At 42.2% G+C, this 14846-nt stretch overlaps 1 protein-coding gene across 1 annotated transcript in view; it reads left to right on the top strand.

Moving 5' to 3' along the window:
• Positions 1-12894: 12894 nt before the first annotated feature.
• Positions 12895-14846, top strand: part of KANSL1 (KAT8 regulatory NSL complex subunit 1) — a 65189-nt gene continuing 63237 nt past the window's right edge. Inside the window, exon 1 of the mRNA XM_075846693.1 lies at positions 12895-14355. The gene's annotated coding sequence lies outside the window, so the exon portion shown is untranslated. The remainder of the gene's footprint in view (positions 14356-14846) is intronic.

Genomic DNA, 14846 nt, shown 5'->3' with positions numbered 1-14846 from the left:
ACATCCAAGACCAATTGTTTACAGATAGATTCAAATAAATTTCTTCTTGCTAAGTTTATTTCGGAGTAATGTTCAGACCTTGTAGTATTACATAGCTCCCCTTCAAATTAATAAGTGACCCTATAATACATGGTTGCCCAGAGGAGGCTAAAAGCATAGTGCCCTAATAAGACAACCACATGAGCGATCACCGAAAAGAAAGCCACGTTATCCCATGTGAAATACAGATACAGCGCCCCCAATAGGATGCAGCCATAGTTAAAGGCCTCAAAACTGCTGACCGTAGTCACAAGTGCCACTTTCTAAACTGTGACCGCTCTAGTGGCCAATCAGGATATCGCTTGAGCCGTCACACACAACAGAGGGGCATCCCTGGCATCATATAGTAATGAGAGCCAAGGAGTACTTTCACCTCAAGTGCCCGCTTCACTGTCACTTGCGACCACAACGCCGGTGAGAAACCTCAATTTCCCCATCATGCAACTTGCATAACGGAGATAAAAGGTATAGTTACAATGCCCTCCGCCATCCCTATATCGCAGTGGTTTTGAGTGTTTAAAATTGTTGATAGATTCCCTTTAAAGGCTATGTACGCCTTTTGAAAGTGTTTTTTTTTGTTTGTTTTTTTTATAAAAATGTGTATCGGTGTCTTTTAAGGGTTTTTCCAGTCCCTAAGCCATTCTAGGACATCAATAGCTGATTGTTCGGGGTCCAACGGCCGGGACCCCTGCCAATCAGCTGTTTTGAAGGGGGCCGCAGCGCTCATACAATTCCAGCCCTTCATTCCGGTCACTGTTTGAACTGTAAATCGCAACACAGCAGTAGCGGTGGTTCACAGTATGACAACCTTCTCCCAGTCCCTTCAATGGGAGAAGGATGTAATACTGTGAACCGCCGCGGTGTAGGGCCAGAATCATGCGAGCGCTACGGCGCCTTCAAAACAGCTGATCGGCGGGGGTCCCGGCAGTCGGACCCCGAGCGATCAGCTATCGATGGCCAATCCTGAGGATAGGCCATCAAGTTTTAGGGACTGGAAAACCCCTTTATTGCAACTTTATATTTACTTTTTATTTAAAATTTATTTTTATTTTTTGAAATACAGCTGCTTTATATTCTGTATACAGAGCAGCTGTATCTTGCACTGAGACCTGAATCCGTCAGGTCAGCGGGACTGACCGGTTCAATGTCAGCGGGTCCTGCTTATCTCTGACACGCAGGATCCATCTGTTCTCGATCACATCTAAGTTATGAACTTAGATGTGATCGGTAACCGTCCTATATACAGGCTACAAAGCAGCTATATCCGAAAAAGTTTAAATAATTTTTAATAAAATGTAAAAAAAAATGTGCAACAAACACAATGATACACATTTTTATTTGAGAAAAAGGAACGTTTTTAAGTGTACATAGTCTTTAAACACTTGCCTCTACCACACGCGCACCTTCCTCTAGCTCGAGTTTACCGTGAGCTGCCAATCAGCCACCATTCTCCATACTACGGCAAATGTGGAGTCTGCAAGTGTTTCATTTCAGGAAAGTGTGAAAGTGCCAGCACCCCGGGACATTCCTACTGAATTCAGCCAGTTTGAGAGGTAAACCCAGTTTGACAAAGCTCGACAGGCCCCCCCCCCCCCCCACAGTATACAGTGCATACATTTATACAATATATTGTGCATGAATACCCATACGTACAATATCCAATAACTTAACGTAAGATCCTGAAATTGTGCAGGGGGGGGGGGTGTACGTGCTCCAGATCCCCATGCCATCAGAGCCAGAGGTGATACCCTGAGTAATGAATGGCAACCCCATAGGCCGCCCTCTCCTAAGGCAGACCTTGGATACAGACATTGGTTGATCATATTTGTCTGTGTATATTATAGCATAGATATATACTTCTGTCATGAGCTGACGGGCACGCCACGTTTACCATGAGTGCATAAAGAGAACAGCTCAAATTGAGGCAGTGACCATTATCTCCTCTGGGAGAATGATACAATTGTCACAAGGGTTGATGAGACGTACAACGGTCTAATCTGTTTTCTGGGAAAATAATTTGTCATTTCTTGGAAATGATTAATAATCTGTTACTTGAACCCATTTTGACAAACCGTAATTTGGAAACACAAGCACTTATACCCTCGGGTACTCTCACCAAATGCTGGAGGAATCTACATAGGTTCTTAAAAAAGATCTTGAAGAAATATTTATGTGGCTTGAATCTTGTAAAGACTTTTAGATTACGATCTATAAACCTTTGTTTTGCTACAAGACCGCATCCGAGGTGAGGAAGATGTAGAGGAAACCTACGAGACCCACACTGAACTATAGCTGGAGGAAAAAGTTACAACCACCCAAGACTCTTGGGATTCAAAAAGTTTTTAATGTACTGACGTAATACTAGTCCTTCTCAATGAATTAGAATATCATCAAAAAGTTCATTTATTTCAGTAATTCAAAAAGTGAAACTCCTATATGACATAGATTCATTACACACAGAGGGATCTATTTCCAGCATTTTTTTCTGTTAATGTTAATGATTATGGCGAACAGTTAATCAAGTCAGCGCAGCGTCTACCAGGACATTTCCCAGCACTTCATGCTTCCCTCTGCTGACAAGCTTTATGGAGATGCGGATTTCATTTTCCAGCAGGACTTGGCACCTGCCGACACTGCCACAAGTACCAATTCCTGGTGTAATAACTGCAGTATCACTGCTCTTGATTGGCCAGCAAACTCACCTGACCTAAACCCCATAGAGAATCTATAGGGTATTGTCAAGAGGAAGATGAGACACCAGACCCAGCAATGCAGACGAGCTGAAGGCCGCTATCAAAGCAACCTGGGCTTCCATAACACCTCAGCAGTGCCACAGGCTGATCGCCTCCATGCCACGCAGCATTGTTAACACCATAGCAGTGCCACAGGCTGATCGCCTCCATGCCACGCTGCATTGATAACACCCCAGCAGAGCCACAGGCCGATCGCCTCCATGCCACGCCGCATTGATAACACCTTATCAGTGCCACAGGCTGATCGCCTCCATGCCACGCCGCATTGATAACACCTCAACAGTGCCACAGGCTGATCGCCCCCATGATACGCCACATTGATAAAACCTCAGCAGTGCCCCCGGCTGATCACCTCAATGCCATGCCGCATTGATGCAGTAATTCATGCAGAGTCGGAGCCCCGACCAAGTATTGAGGGCATATACTGGACATATTTTTCAGTAGCACAACATGTCAGTATTAAAAATAATTTTTGAAATTGGGCTTCTATAATATTCTCATTTTCTGAGACACAAAATTTTGGGTTTTCATTAACTGTTCCCATAATCAACATTAAAAGAAAACAAAATAGATCACTCTGTGTGTAATGAATCTATAGAATATAAGAGTTTCACTTTTTGAATTGAATTATTGAAATAAATTAACTTTTTGATGATATTCTAATTAATTGAGAATGTCTAGTATACTGACCGTCCAAATTCCTTGTTGGTCTCCCATCACCGGTCCTCCGCAATCCAGTGCAATGCCTGTGCCGCAGTGAGACTAAATTCATAGTGACATTACGTCCCTAGGAACAAAATGTGACTGTGCCAAACGTCCCTGTTTATTAGTTGTCACAGTGGAGTTCAGGGGACCAGCGAGGAATTTTGAGAGTAGGGCCGAGTTTACACGAGCGTGTGCGTTTTGCGCGCACCAAAGGCACTTAACAGCTCCGTGTGTCAGCAGCGTATGATGCGTGGCTGCGTGATTTTCACGCAGCCGCCATCATTATGACACTCTGTATGTTAGTGAACAGAAAAGCACGTGGTGCTTTTCTGTTTTCATTCATACTTTTTACTGCTGTTGCGCGAATCACACGCGTCACACGGAAGTCCTTCCGTGTGCTGCGCATGATTTTCACGCACCCATTGACTTCATTGGGTGCGTGATGTGCGAACAACGCACAAATATCGGACATGTCGTGAGTTTTACGCAGCGGACACACGCTGCGTGAAACTCACGGACAGTCTGCACGGCCCCATAGACTAACATAGGTCCGTACGAGGCGCGTGAAAATCACGCGCGTTGCACGGACGTATATCACGTTCGTCTAAATAAGCTATGTATATGTCAGAATATCACAGAAAAAGGGCGTACTTACTGTTAGTAGGGCAGGTTAAAATGCTGATTCCCAGCAGGATGCAGACCAGCCACAGTGTTAGGCCTCATGCACATGGTCCGTGATTGTGGGCACGGACGGTCGCAGAGTGTCATCCGCGGGCTGTCCGCAATCACTGACTGTGCACTTACAAGATGTGCATTGACATGACAATGCACATGCGGCCCGTAAAATGACTTGTCCTATTTTTCTGCGGTCCGGGCTCCCGGCCAATGCACAGACTGTGGAAAACACGGTCATGTGCATGGGCCTATAGAATAGACTGTGTCCTATACTGTACACGATTGCGGCTCCGCAAGTGCGGGTAGTATGCGGACTGTAATGCACGGTCGTGTGCACGAGGCCTTATATGGTGGGAGGTCTCACATGAGTAAAATACCTATGAACAGCCACTATCACACCTATCATCCAAGGGGGGGACTGCTTAGTATAATAATGGCTCACAGATAAGACTTCTATAAGGTGCCAGTTAGACAGTTATGTGTAGCGCAATATGCAGGCTTACCGCCTATTAGTCACATCAATACTATTAGATCAGGAAAGTTACCTAATTCTCTCCAACTATTACAGATTTTATTAATATAATTTTTTCAGGTTAGCAGGTTTGTTTGTAGTCTCCGATACTGTACATATACAGGGGTCCAATTTTTCATAATTACTTTTCTTCCCTTAACACATCCAATCATAAAAGGGTGCTGAATTGCAGCTACTACTCGGGGGAGCACATTGCATACAGCTCCTATTGAACTCAATACTAGCTGTATAATTCTGTAGGAAAGGTGCTAATGGCGGCTGTAGATCTATCCTTTAACTCTATGACGGAAAGCAGGAGACTTGGACCCCCCAATAGAAGAAAGCATACTTATGACCAGTGTCGAAACAAACATAGTTTCAGGGGGCCCCCGCCCAGGATCCACTCCGGCTGCCACATCAGGCCCTGGCAAAGTCCTGACACAGAAATTGACCTGTGGTACAGATTTTAAAATGTTCATTTCCGCTGCAGATTTTTACAAAGTTTTTCACCTTTTTAATGTAGAGGAGTGGAGTATGAAATCCGCAACAAAATTGACATGAAACACAAGCGGATTTTGCTGCATATTTTTCTGATGCATGTGGCCCCCATTAGAAAGGGATATTCTCCACTCATACTTTTATGGCATACCCTCAGGATCAGATAAGCATTCAATTTTCCACAACCCCTTTGCATTCTCCTCTTCCCCATCATCCACAGTGATCACTAGCTGCAGGTCACCCGTACCTCCCAACCGACCCATTTTTTGTGGGATTGTCCCGCAAACCGGTCGTAAAGTTGGCTGGGGTTATGCACATTTACGTAAAAGTGGGCGCTCTCGGGGTATTTTTGTTTGCAGTACCTGGCGGATTGGGGGTAGGACTTAAAAGTGTCCCGTGAATGGTGAAGCAAATGTCGGGAGGTATTAAGTGTAGTTTGACTTTTTGGCTGCTATGCCTACTACTAGGTTCAATTGCTCTGCGCTGCGGTACTGTGTGCCAGTGGAGTACACATATGGGGTCACACCTGAGACAAAAAAGTCCCTCTCTGTTCCACAGGAGGAGACCAGTGCTATATCATAGTTGGGGGCCCTATTACAGATTTTGTACTGGGGACCAGAAGCTTCAAGTTAGGTCTCTACTGTTGGCCAATATTAAAATCATCTAGAAAAGTAGTAAATTATGGAGGTACAATATGTGAGGACGAGAGGTTAAATCAAAAGTGTATGTGCTGAAATAGGCAAAATGTAATGTAGGGTGCACTGATTAACCCCTTCCAGTCCTGCGCCATACACTGCTGACGCGGACGACTGTACCTTAACACAAAGCACCATAAGTGTACGGCGAGGAGATGGGGCGAGCTCAGCCGCTATAAGCAGCAGGTGTCAGCTGTAAAATACAGCTGACACCGTGCTGCAATGACTGGGATTGGATCTAGCTCCGATCCTAGCCATTGAACCCCTTAGATGCTGCAGTCAATAGGTATGGCGGCATCTAAGCGGTTACACAAAGGGAGGGGGCTCCCTCTATCACCACATCGGTGTGACCCGAGTACGGGGTGCCGATTGATTTCCATGGCAGCCAGGGCCCTAATGTAGGCCCCCAGGTCTGCCATATATATACTACCATCAAGCCCTGCCTGATCACTGACAGGCATTATAAACTGCAATACTGTATTACTGTATGTTACAGAAGCGATCAAACCATCGCATGGTCAAGTCCCCTAGTGAGACTAAGATTTTTTTTTTTTAATTAAATAAAAAATAATATAAAATCCCAAAGCAAAAAAAAAAACAAGATTTTCCTGTGCTGACGAAAAAGAAAAAAAATACATATTTTGTATCGTTGTTTTTTTGGTCATCCCGCCTGCCATAAAACAGAATAAAAAGTGATCAAAAAGTCATATGTACCCCAAAATGGTACCAATAAAAACTACAAGTCGTCCCGCAAAACAAAAAAAAAAGTCCTCACACAGTTACGTCGATGGAAAAAAAATAATATTATAGGTCTTGGAATGCGGCAACACAAAAATCACATGGTTTTATTGTGGAAAAATAGTAAAACATGCAAATAATATCGAAATTTGATATTGCTGCAAACGTCAAAATTTGCAGAATAAAATTAGCAAATCATTTTAACTGCAGGGTGACCACTATAAAAAACAAAACTACACTACTAAACAAAAACACCAAAAACAAAGGTCGGAATTGCTGTATGTTTGTTTTTCTATCCCCCCCAATTTTTTTAAATAAAATTTATACAATACATTATATATTCCTCCTGTAAAAAAAAACCAACAAGCTTTCATACAGCCGTCGTTTTGCCGGAAGCAGTAGCGTAGTCGACTACGCCATTGCTTCCGGCAAAATGACGGATCCGGTACACAACAGACACAAACGGAAACCACGGGCTCCGGCTCCGTCACCACTGAAATCAATGGTGATGGAAACTGAAACCTCTGGTTTCCCTCGGTGTCAGTTTGTGTCTCCTCAGGGTCCCGTTCTGACGGAAACCTCTGACAGAACATCAGAACGGGATCCCAACGCAGAGGTGAACAGAGCCTAAGTGAAAGTTTAATGTATATGATTTTTTTTACAATGGCGAAAAGCATAAAAAAATTCAATTGCCGCATGTTTTTTTTTTCCAAATAATTTTTTACACCGTTTACAATAATTGACAAAATCATTTTATTGCATGGGTCATTAGAACACACAAGCACAGGCATCTGTTGGGACATACACAAGTTGTGTCCTAGCAGCGACAATACTATATACTGGACATCCCTGGTAACATATTTTAAGTTCCTGGCTGACAGTATAAATCCGTCAGCCTCGGCAATCGCAATACTGGGCTGGCGGTGGGATGACAAAGTGAACCCCTTCTTTTTGTCAGCCCCGCAATCAGTATGGATTGCGGTGCTGAATGGGTTAAACGTAGAAAACCCCAGATGCTAGAGCAAGAGGGTGGTTGTGAATCCGTTTCCGCGCACGCTTGACCACCACCACCACCACATACATGATGGGGTACGGGAAAGGGATTTTGTCGCCAACAGCTCTAAATCTGGCAGATCTGTCTCGTCTATGTATAACAGTCAGCCGTTTATTTGAATATGGCCGTAAATACAATATACCCGAAATATCCGATGGTGGGAAATATCTGTTCACGTTTGATCGCAGAATAAATCTTTCCGCCTATGGTCCGCTTATCTCAATCATTTCTGTAGGAGCAGTATAGGGCATATGAGACCGATGTTAGTCATTTACGTATTGCACGCAAAAAAGTGCAGATCCGATAAATAATACGGCAACGCGTTTCGGGTCAGAAATGATCTTTTCGACATACAACTTATCAGGAGCGCTTATTGTCGCCGCTGCAGCTACCAATGTACAGCTATGTAAACATAGGCCCAATATGCTGTATATGGCCTTGTCTGATGGCCCTAAGTACATAACGCAGGATACAGGGAAACAAAACCTCAGGGGTTCAGCTCCACTGATAAGTAAAGTCATTACAATATCAGTTTAACCCCTTAAAAACTGGGGGCACAGATATATGATGTGTGATATGGAGTTAAGGGTGCATTTCCCCCAATATTGATGCCAGCCTCCCCTCTACTAGACAGGGGGTTACAGTGGGCATGGTGTATATATAGTGAGTGCCAGGGCACACAGACATGGGTCACACTCTCATACCATGACATGCTTGCCCCCCTGCCCCCCTTCCCCCTTAACAAGCTTGAACCCAGGCACACAGTAACGGCACTAAACCCCGCCCACTTGCCTGCCTTCAACAGCTTGACTGGCACCTCATCAGCCAATCAGATAACGAGCTCCGGACACTTCTCCAATCAGAATTTCACAGGGGCGGGAGATGGGAGAGGCCGTAGCCAGCAGCCCTGGTTGAGCTGTGCAGGTAGGTGCAAGCAGAGGGGTGCGTGGGGAGTGGGGTTCATGCACCAGGTGGCACTGGGTGGGGGGAGAGGGGCACCCCTGGGCATGTAGGGAAGCGGGGGCAGGCTAGGTATTCTGTATTGTAGTGGCTGGATGTGGAGAATAGCTGTAATATATGCCTCTCTCTTCCTCAGCAATAAACAGGCCAGATACTGGAACTTTGTATGATCAGCTGTGCTATGATACTCTGTGCCAGTGCATAGTGTAGGATGCAGCTGGTACATGACAGGAGGGCATGCCAGGAGGCTCATGGGGCACTGGGCACTAAAGAGTTAATATAGATAGCACACACACATATATTCATGTACACGCACACACATATAGATATGCGTACAGAAATCTTCATACATGCGCATATAATTATACACACACATATTCTTACCTATATTTAAATAAATAATTATAATAAGTCATATACACACAAATATATATTTACACACACACACACACACACACACACACACACACACACACACACACACACACACACACGTATAGTACAGGGTGAGTATAGCACAGGGTGAGTATAGCACAGGGTGAGTATAGCACAGGGTGATTATAGCACAGCATAAATATAGTACAGGGTGAGTATAGTACAGCACAAATATAGTACAGAATGAGTATAGAACAGCACTGGTATAGTACATCACGGGTATAGTACAGCACTAGTATAGTATAGTACAGCACTGGTATAGTACAGCACGGGTATAGTACAGCACGGGTATAGTACAGCACGGGTATAGTACAGCACTGGTATAGTACATCACGGGTATAGTACAGCACTAGTATAGTACAGGGTGAGTATAGTACAGCACTAGTATAGTACATCAGGAGTATAGTACATCAGGAGTATAGTACATCACTAGTATAGTACAGGGTGAGTATAGTACAGCACTAGTATAGTACAGGGTGAGTATAGTACATCACTAGTATAGTACAGGGTGAGTATAGTACATCACTAGTATAGTACAGGGTGAGTATAGTACAGCACTAGTATAGTACATCAGGAGTATAGTACAGCACTAGTATAGTACAGGGTGAGTATAGTACAGCACAAATATAGTACAGAATGAGTATAGAACAGCACTAGTATAGTATAGTACAGCACTAGTATAGTACAGCACGGGTATAGTACATCAGGAGTATAGTACAGGGTGAGTATAGTACATCACTAGTATAGTACAGGGTGAGTATAGTACATCACTAGTATAGTACAGGGTGAGTATAGTACAGCACTAGTATAGTACATCACAGGTATAGTACAACACGAGTATAGTGCAGCACTAGTATAGTACATCACGGGTATAGTACAGGGTGAGTATAGTACAGTACTAGTATAGTACATCATAGGTATAGTACAACACGAGTATAGTGCAGCACTAGTATAGTACATCACGGGTATAGTACAGGGTGAGTATAGTACAGTACTAGTATAGTACATCATAGGTATAGTACAACACGAGTATAGTGCAGCACTAGTATAGTACATCACGGGTATAGTACAGCACTAGTATAGTACATCACGGGTATAGTACAGGGTGAGTATAGTACAGTACTAGTATAGTACATCACAGGTATAGTACAACACGAGTATAGTGCAGCACTAGTATAGTACATCACAGGTATAGTACAACATGAGTATAGTGCAGCACTAGTATAGTACATCACGGGTATAGTACAGCACTAGTATAGTACATCGCGGGTATAGTACAGCACTAGTATAGTACATCAGGAGTATAGTACAGCACTAGTATAGTACAGGGTGAGTATAGTACAGCACAAATATAGTACAGAATGAGTATAGAACAGCACTAGTATAGTATAGTACAGCACTAGTATAGTACAGCACGGGTATAGTACATCAGGAGTATAGTACAGGGTGAGTATAGTACATCACTAGTATAGTACAGGGTGAGTATAGTACATCACTAGTATAGTACAGGGTGAGTATAGTACAGCACTAGTATAGTACATCAGGAGTATAGTACAGCACTAGTATAGTACAGGGTGAGTATAGTACAGCACAAATATAGTACAGAATGAGTATAGAACAGCACTAGTATAGTATAGTACAGCACTAGTATAGTACAGCACGGGTATAGTACATCAGGAGTATAGTACAGGGTGAGTATAGTACATCACTAGTATAGTACAGGGTGAGTATAGTACATCACTAGTATAGTACAGGGTGAGTATAGTACAGCACTAGTATAGTACATCACAGGTATAGTACAACACGAGTATAGTGCAGCACTAGTATAGTACATCACGGGTATAGTACAGGGTGAGTATAGTACAGTACTAGTATAGTACATCATAGGTATAGTACAACACGAGTATAGTGCAGCACTAGTATAGTACATCACGGGTATAGTACAGGGTGAGTATAGTACAGTACTAGTATAGTACATCATAGGTATAGTACAACACGAGTATAGTGCAGCACTAGTATAGTACATCACGGGTATAGTACAGCACTAGTATAGTACATCACGGGTATAGTACAGGGTGAGTATAGTACAGTACTAGTATAGTACATCACAGGTATAGTACAACACGAGTATAGTGCAGCACTAGTATAGTACATCACAGGTATAGTACAACATGAGTATAGTGCAGCACTAGTATAGTACATCACGGGTATAGTACAGCACTAGTATAGTACATCGCGGGTATAGTACAGCACTAGTATAGTACATCAGGAGTATAGTACAGCACTAGTATAGTACAGGGTGAGTATAGTACAGCACAAATATAGTACAGAATGAGTATAGAACAGCACTAGTATAGTATAGTACAGCACTAGTATAGTACAGCACGGGTATAGTACATCAGGAGTATAGTACAGGGTGAGTATAGTACATCACTAGTATAGTACAGGGTGAGTATAGTACATCACTAGTATAGTACAGGGTGAGTATAGTACAGCACTAGTATAGTACATCACAGGTATAGTACAACACGAGTATAGTGCAGCACTAGTATAGTACATCACGGGTATAGTACAGGGTGAGTATAGTACAGTACTAGTATAGTACATCATAGGTATAGTACAACACGAGTATAGTGCAGCACTAGTATAGTACATCACGGGTATAGTACAGGGTGAGTATAGTACAGTACTAGTATAGTACATCATAGGTATAGTACAACACGAGTATAGTGCAGCACTAGTATAGTACATCACGGGTATAGTACAGCACTAGTATAGTACATCACGGGTATAGTACAGGGTGAGTATAGTACAGTACTAGTATAGTACATCACAGGTATAGTACAACACGAGTATAGTGCAGCACTAGTATAGTACATCACAGGTATAGTACAACATGAGTATAGTGCAGCACTAGTATAGTACATCACGGGTATAGTACAGCACTAGTATAGTACATCGCGGGTATAGTACAGCACTAGTATAGTACATCAGGAGTATAGTACATCACTAGTATAGTACAGTACAGGGTGAGTATAGTACATCACGGGTATAGTACAACACGAGTATAGTGCAGCACTAGTATAGTACATCACGGGTATAGTACATCACGGGTATAGTACATCACGGGTATAGTACAGCACGGGTATAGTACAGCATGGGTATAGTACATCACGGGTATAGTACATCACGGGTATAGTACAGCACTAGTATAGTACAGCACTGGTATAGTACAGCACATGTATAGTACAGCACGGGTATAGTACAGCACGGGTATAGTACATCACGGGTATAGTACATCACGGGTATAGTACATCACGGGTATAGTACAGCACTAGTATAGTACAGCACTGGTATAGTACAGCACATGTATAGTACAGCACGGGTATAGTACAGCACGGGTATAGTACATCACGGGTATAGTACAGCACGGGTATAGTACATCACGGGTATAGTACAGCACTGGTATAGTACATCACGGGTATAGTACAGCACTAGTATAGTACAGCACTGGTATAGTACAGCACGGGTATAGTACATCACGGGTATAGTTCATCACGGGTATAGTACAGCACGGGTATAGTACAGCACGGGTATAGTACAGCACGGGTATAGTACAGCACTAGTATAGTACATCACGGGTATAGTACAGCACTAGTATAGTACAGCACGGGTATAGTACAGCACGGGTATAGTACAGCACGGGTATAGTACATCACGGGTATAGTTCATCACGGGTATAGTACAGCACGGGTATAGTACAGCACGGGTATAGTACAGCACGGGTATAGTACAGCACTAGTATAGTACATCACGGGTATAGTACAGCACTAGTATAGTAGAACATGCACTATATTCATCAAAGAGTGCACACACCCTATTGTTGAATATGGTGCAGGGGTTTGAACAATGCCAGGTTGGTGACTGTGGCCCCCGCTACTTTCCTGACATGCCAAGCGCAGTATTTATTAAGCCACTACGCTATTTCTTCCAGACACATGAATGTGTGAGAGCAGGGCTATTATAGTGTATTTACATTCCAAAATTGATGTCAGTACATTGAAAATCTTCCCCACAGTCACACACATTAATACATTTATACACAAACACGTATATTCATACACATACATATATATTTATACACACACGTATATTCATACACATACATATATATTTATACACACACACACGTATATTCATACACATACATATATATTTATACACACACACACGTATATTCATACACATACATATATATTTATACACACACACACACACACACACATGTATATTCATACACATACATATATATTTACACACACACACGTATATTCATACACATACATATATATTTATACACACACACACACACACACACACATGTATATTCATACACATACATATATATTTACACACACACACGTATATTCATACACATACATATATATTTATACACACACACACACACACACACACATGTATATTCATACACATACATATATATTTACACACACACACGTATATTCATACACATACATATATATTTATACATACATACATACACACACACACGTATAGTCATACATATATATTTATACACACACACGTATATTCATACACATACTTATATATTTATACACACACACACACACACACACGTATATTCATCCACATACATATATATTTTCATGCCTACACACACCGATTTCAGCTAATGTGCCTTTTATTCGAAAAACAGCTACTGATGAACGGCACATATCAGGATGTGACATCATTGCTGGTTAGATGTCGGGTCCAAACATTTTAAGCAACACCGCTGGGTATTCTGGAAATGAAACACTCCTAATATATTTTTAGTATGTAAGTGAACATTGTTCCAAGACTCCATTTTGTAAATCAAAATGGAGGCACCACATAAGGGAGAGAGGAGTGATTAAAAGGGGTTAATAGCCGATCCGTCTTCATATTATGGTGTCCTGTTTATGGGCAGCATAAAATGGGGATAGGTCTGCTCTAATATTAGCCCGAACGGCACAATATTTATTTATTTTTGGTGCCATTTTGAGTCTTATAAAAAATACTGCGGACTCCTAGTTATAAGTCCACTGTATTCATGAGGGGAAATTTTATCGGAATTGCAAAATTACCTACAAACGTTTATTAAAATCCAAATTTTGTTTTTTGAGGTTTTTTTTGTAGGACAAAAACATCTCAGTGTCGGCATACAGAATTAGATTTTTTTAAAAATCGGATTTGTGATAAATACAGAATGGCGCAGCAACCTTCAGAGCGGTAAGTATATCTTACACATAAAAATACACGTATTCCGGGTTGTGGAAAAAAAATAGTTTCAAACTGGACCCGCATATTGCATAACTAGCAATTCCCTCAAAACTACAGCAGGACAGCATTGGAGGAACGTTTGCTCCTATATTTGGGTATTGCATTTAGAACAATCACCCAAATCGCTTCCTTTTATGAACTGGCGAGGGGCAGCTGTCTGTCAATGGCGTCAACGGAATATATTTGGATGTTGCGGTGGCTGTCAGCATATCACGGCAGCTTTCTACACCCCCAAGACTAAGAAAGATTTATCAAAACTTGTACAGGGGAAAAGGGGAGAAATTTTCCATAGCAACCAATCAGATTGCTTCTTTCATTTTCAAAAAGCCCTCTTAGGAATGAGAGCTGCAATCTGGTTGGTTGCTATGGGCAATTTCACACTTAGTCTTAGCACAAGGTTTGATATGGAGCTCACAATCGAATGTCTCTCCCTTTTATGA

The sequence above is a fragment of the Rhinoderma darwinii genome, chromosome 13 (genome assembly GCF_050947455.1).
Source record: "Rhinoderma darwinii isolate aRhiDar2 chromosome 13, aRhiDar2.hap1, whole genome shotgun sequence".
Classification (NCBI taxonomy): domain Eukaryota; kingdom Metazoa; phylum Chordata; class Amphibia; order Anura; family Rhinodermatidae; genus Rhinoderma; species Rhinoderma darwinii.
The sequence above is the reverse complement of the archived record's forward strand: the minus strand, read 5'-3'. Positions and strand labels throughout refer to the sequence as shown.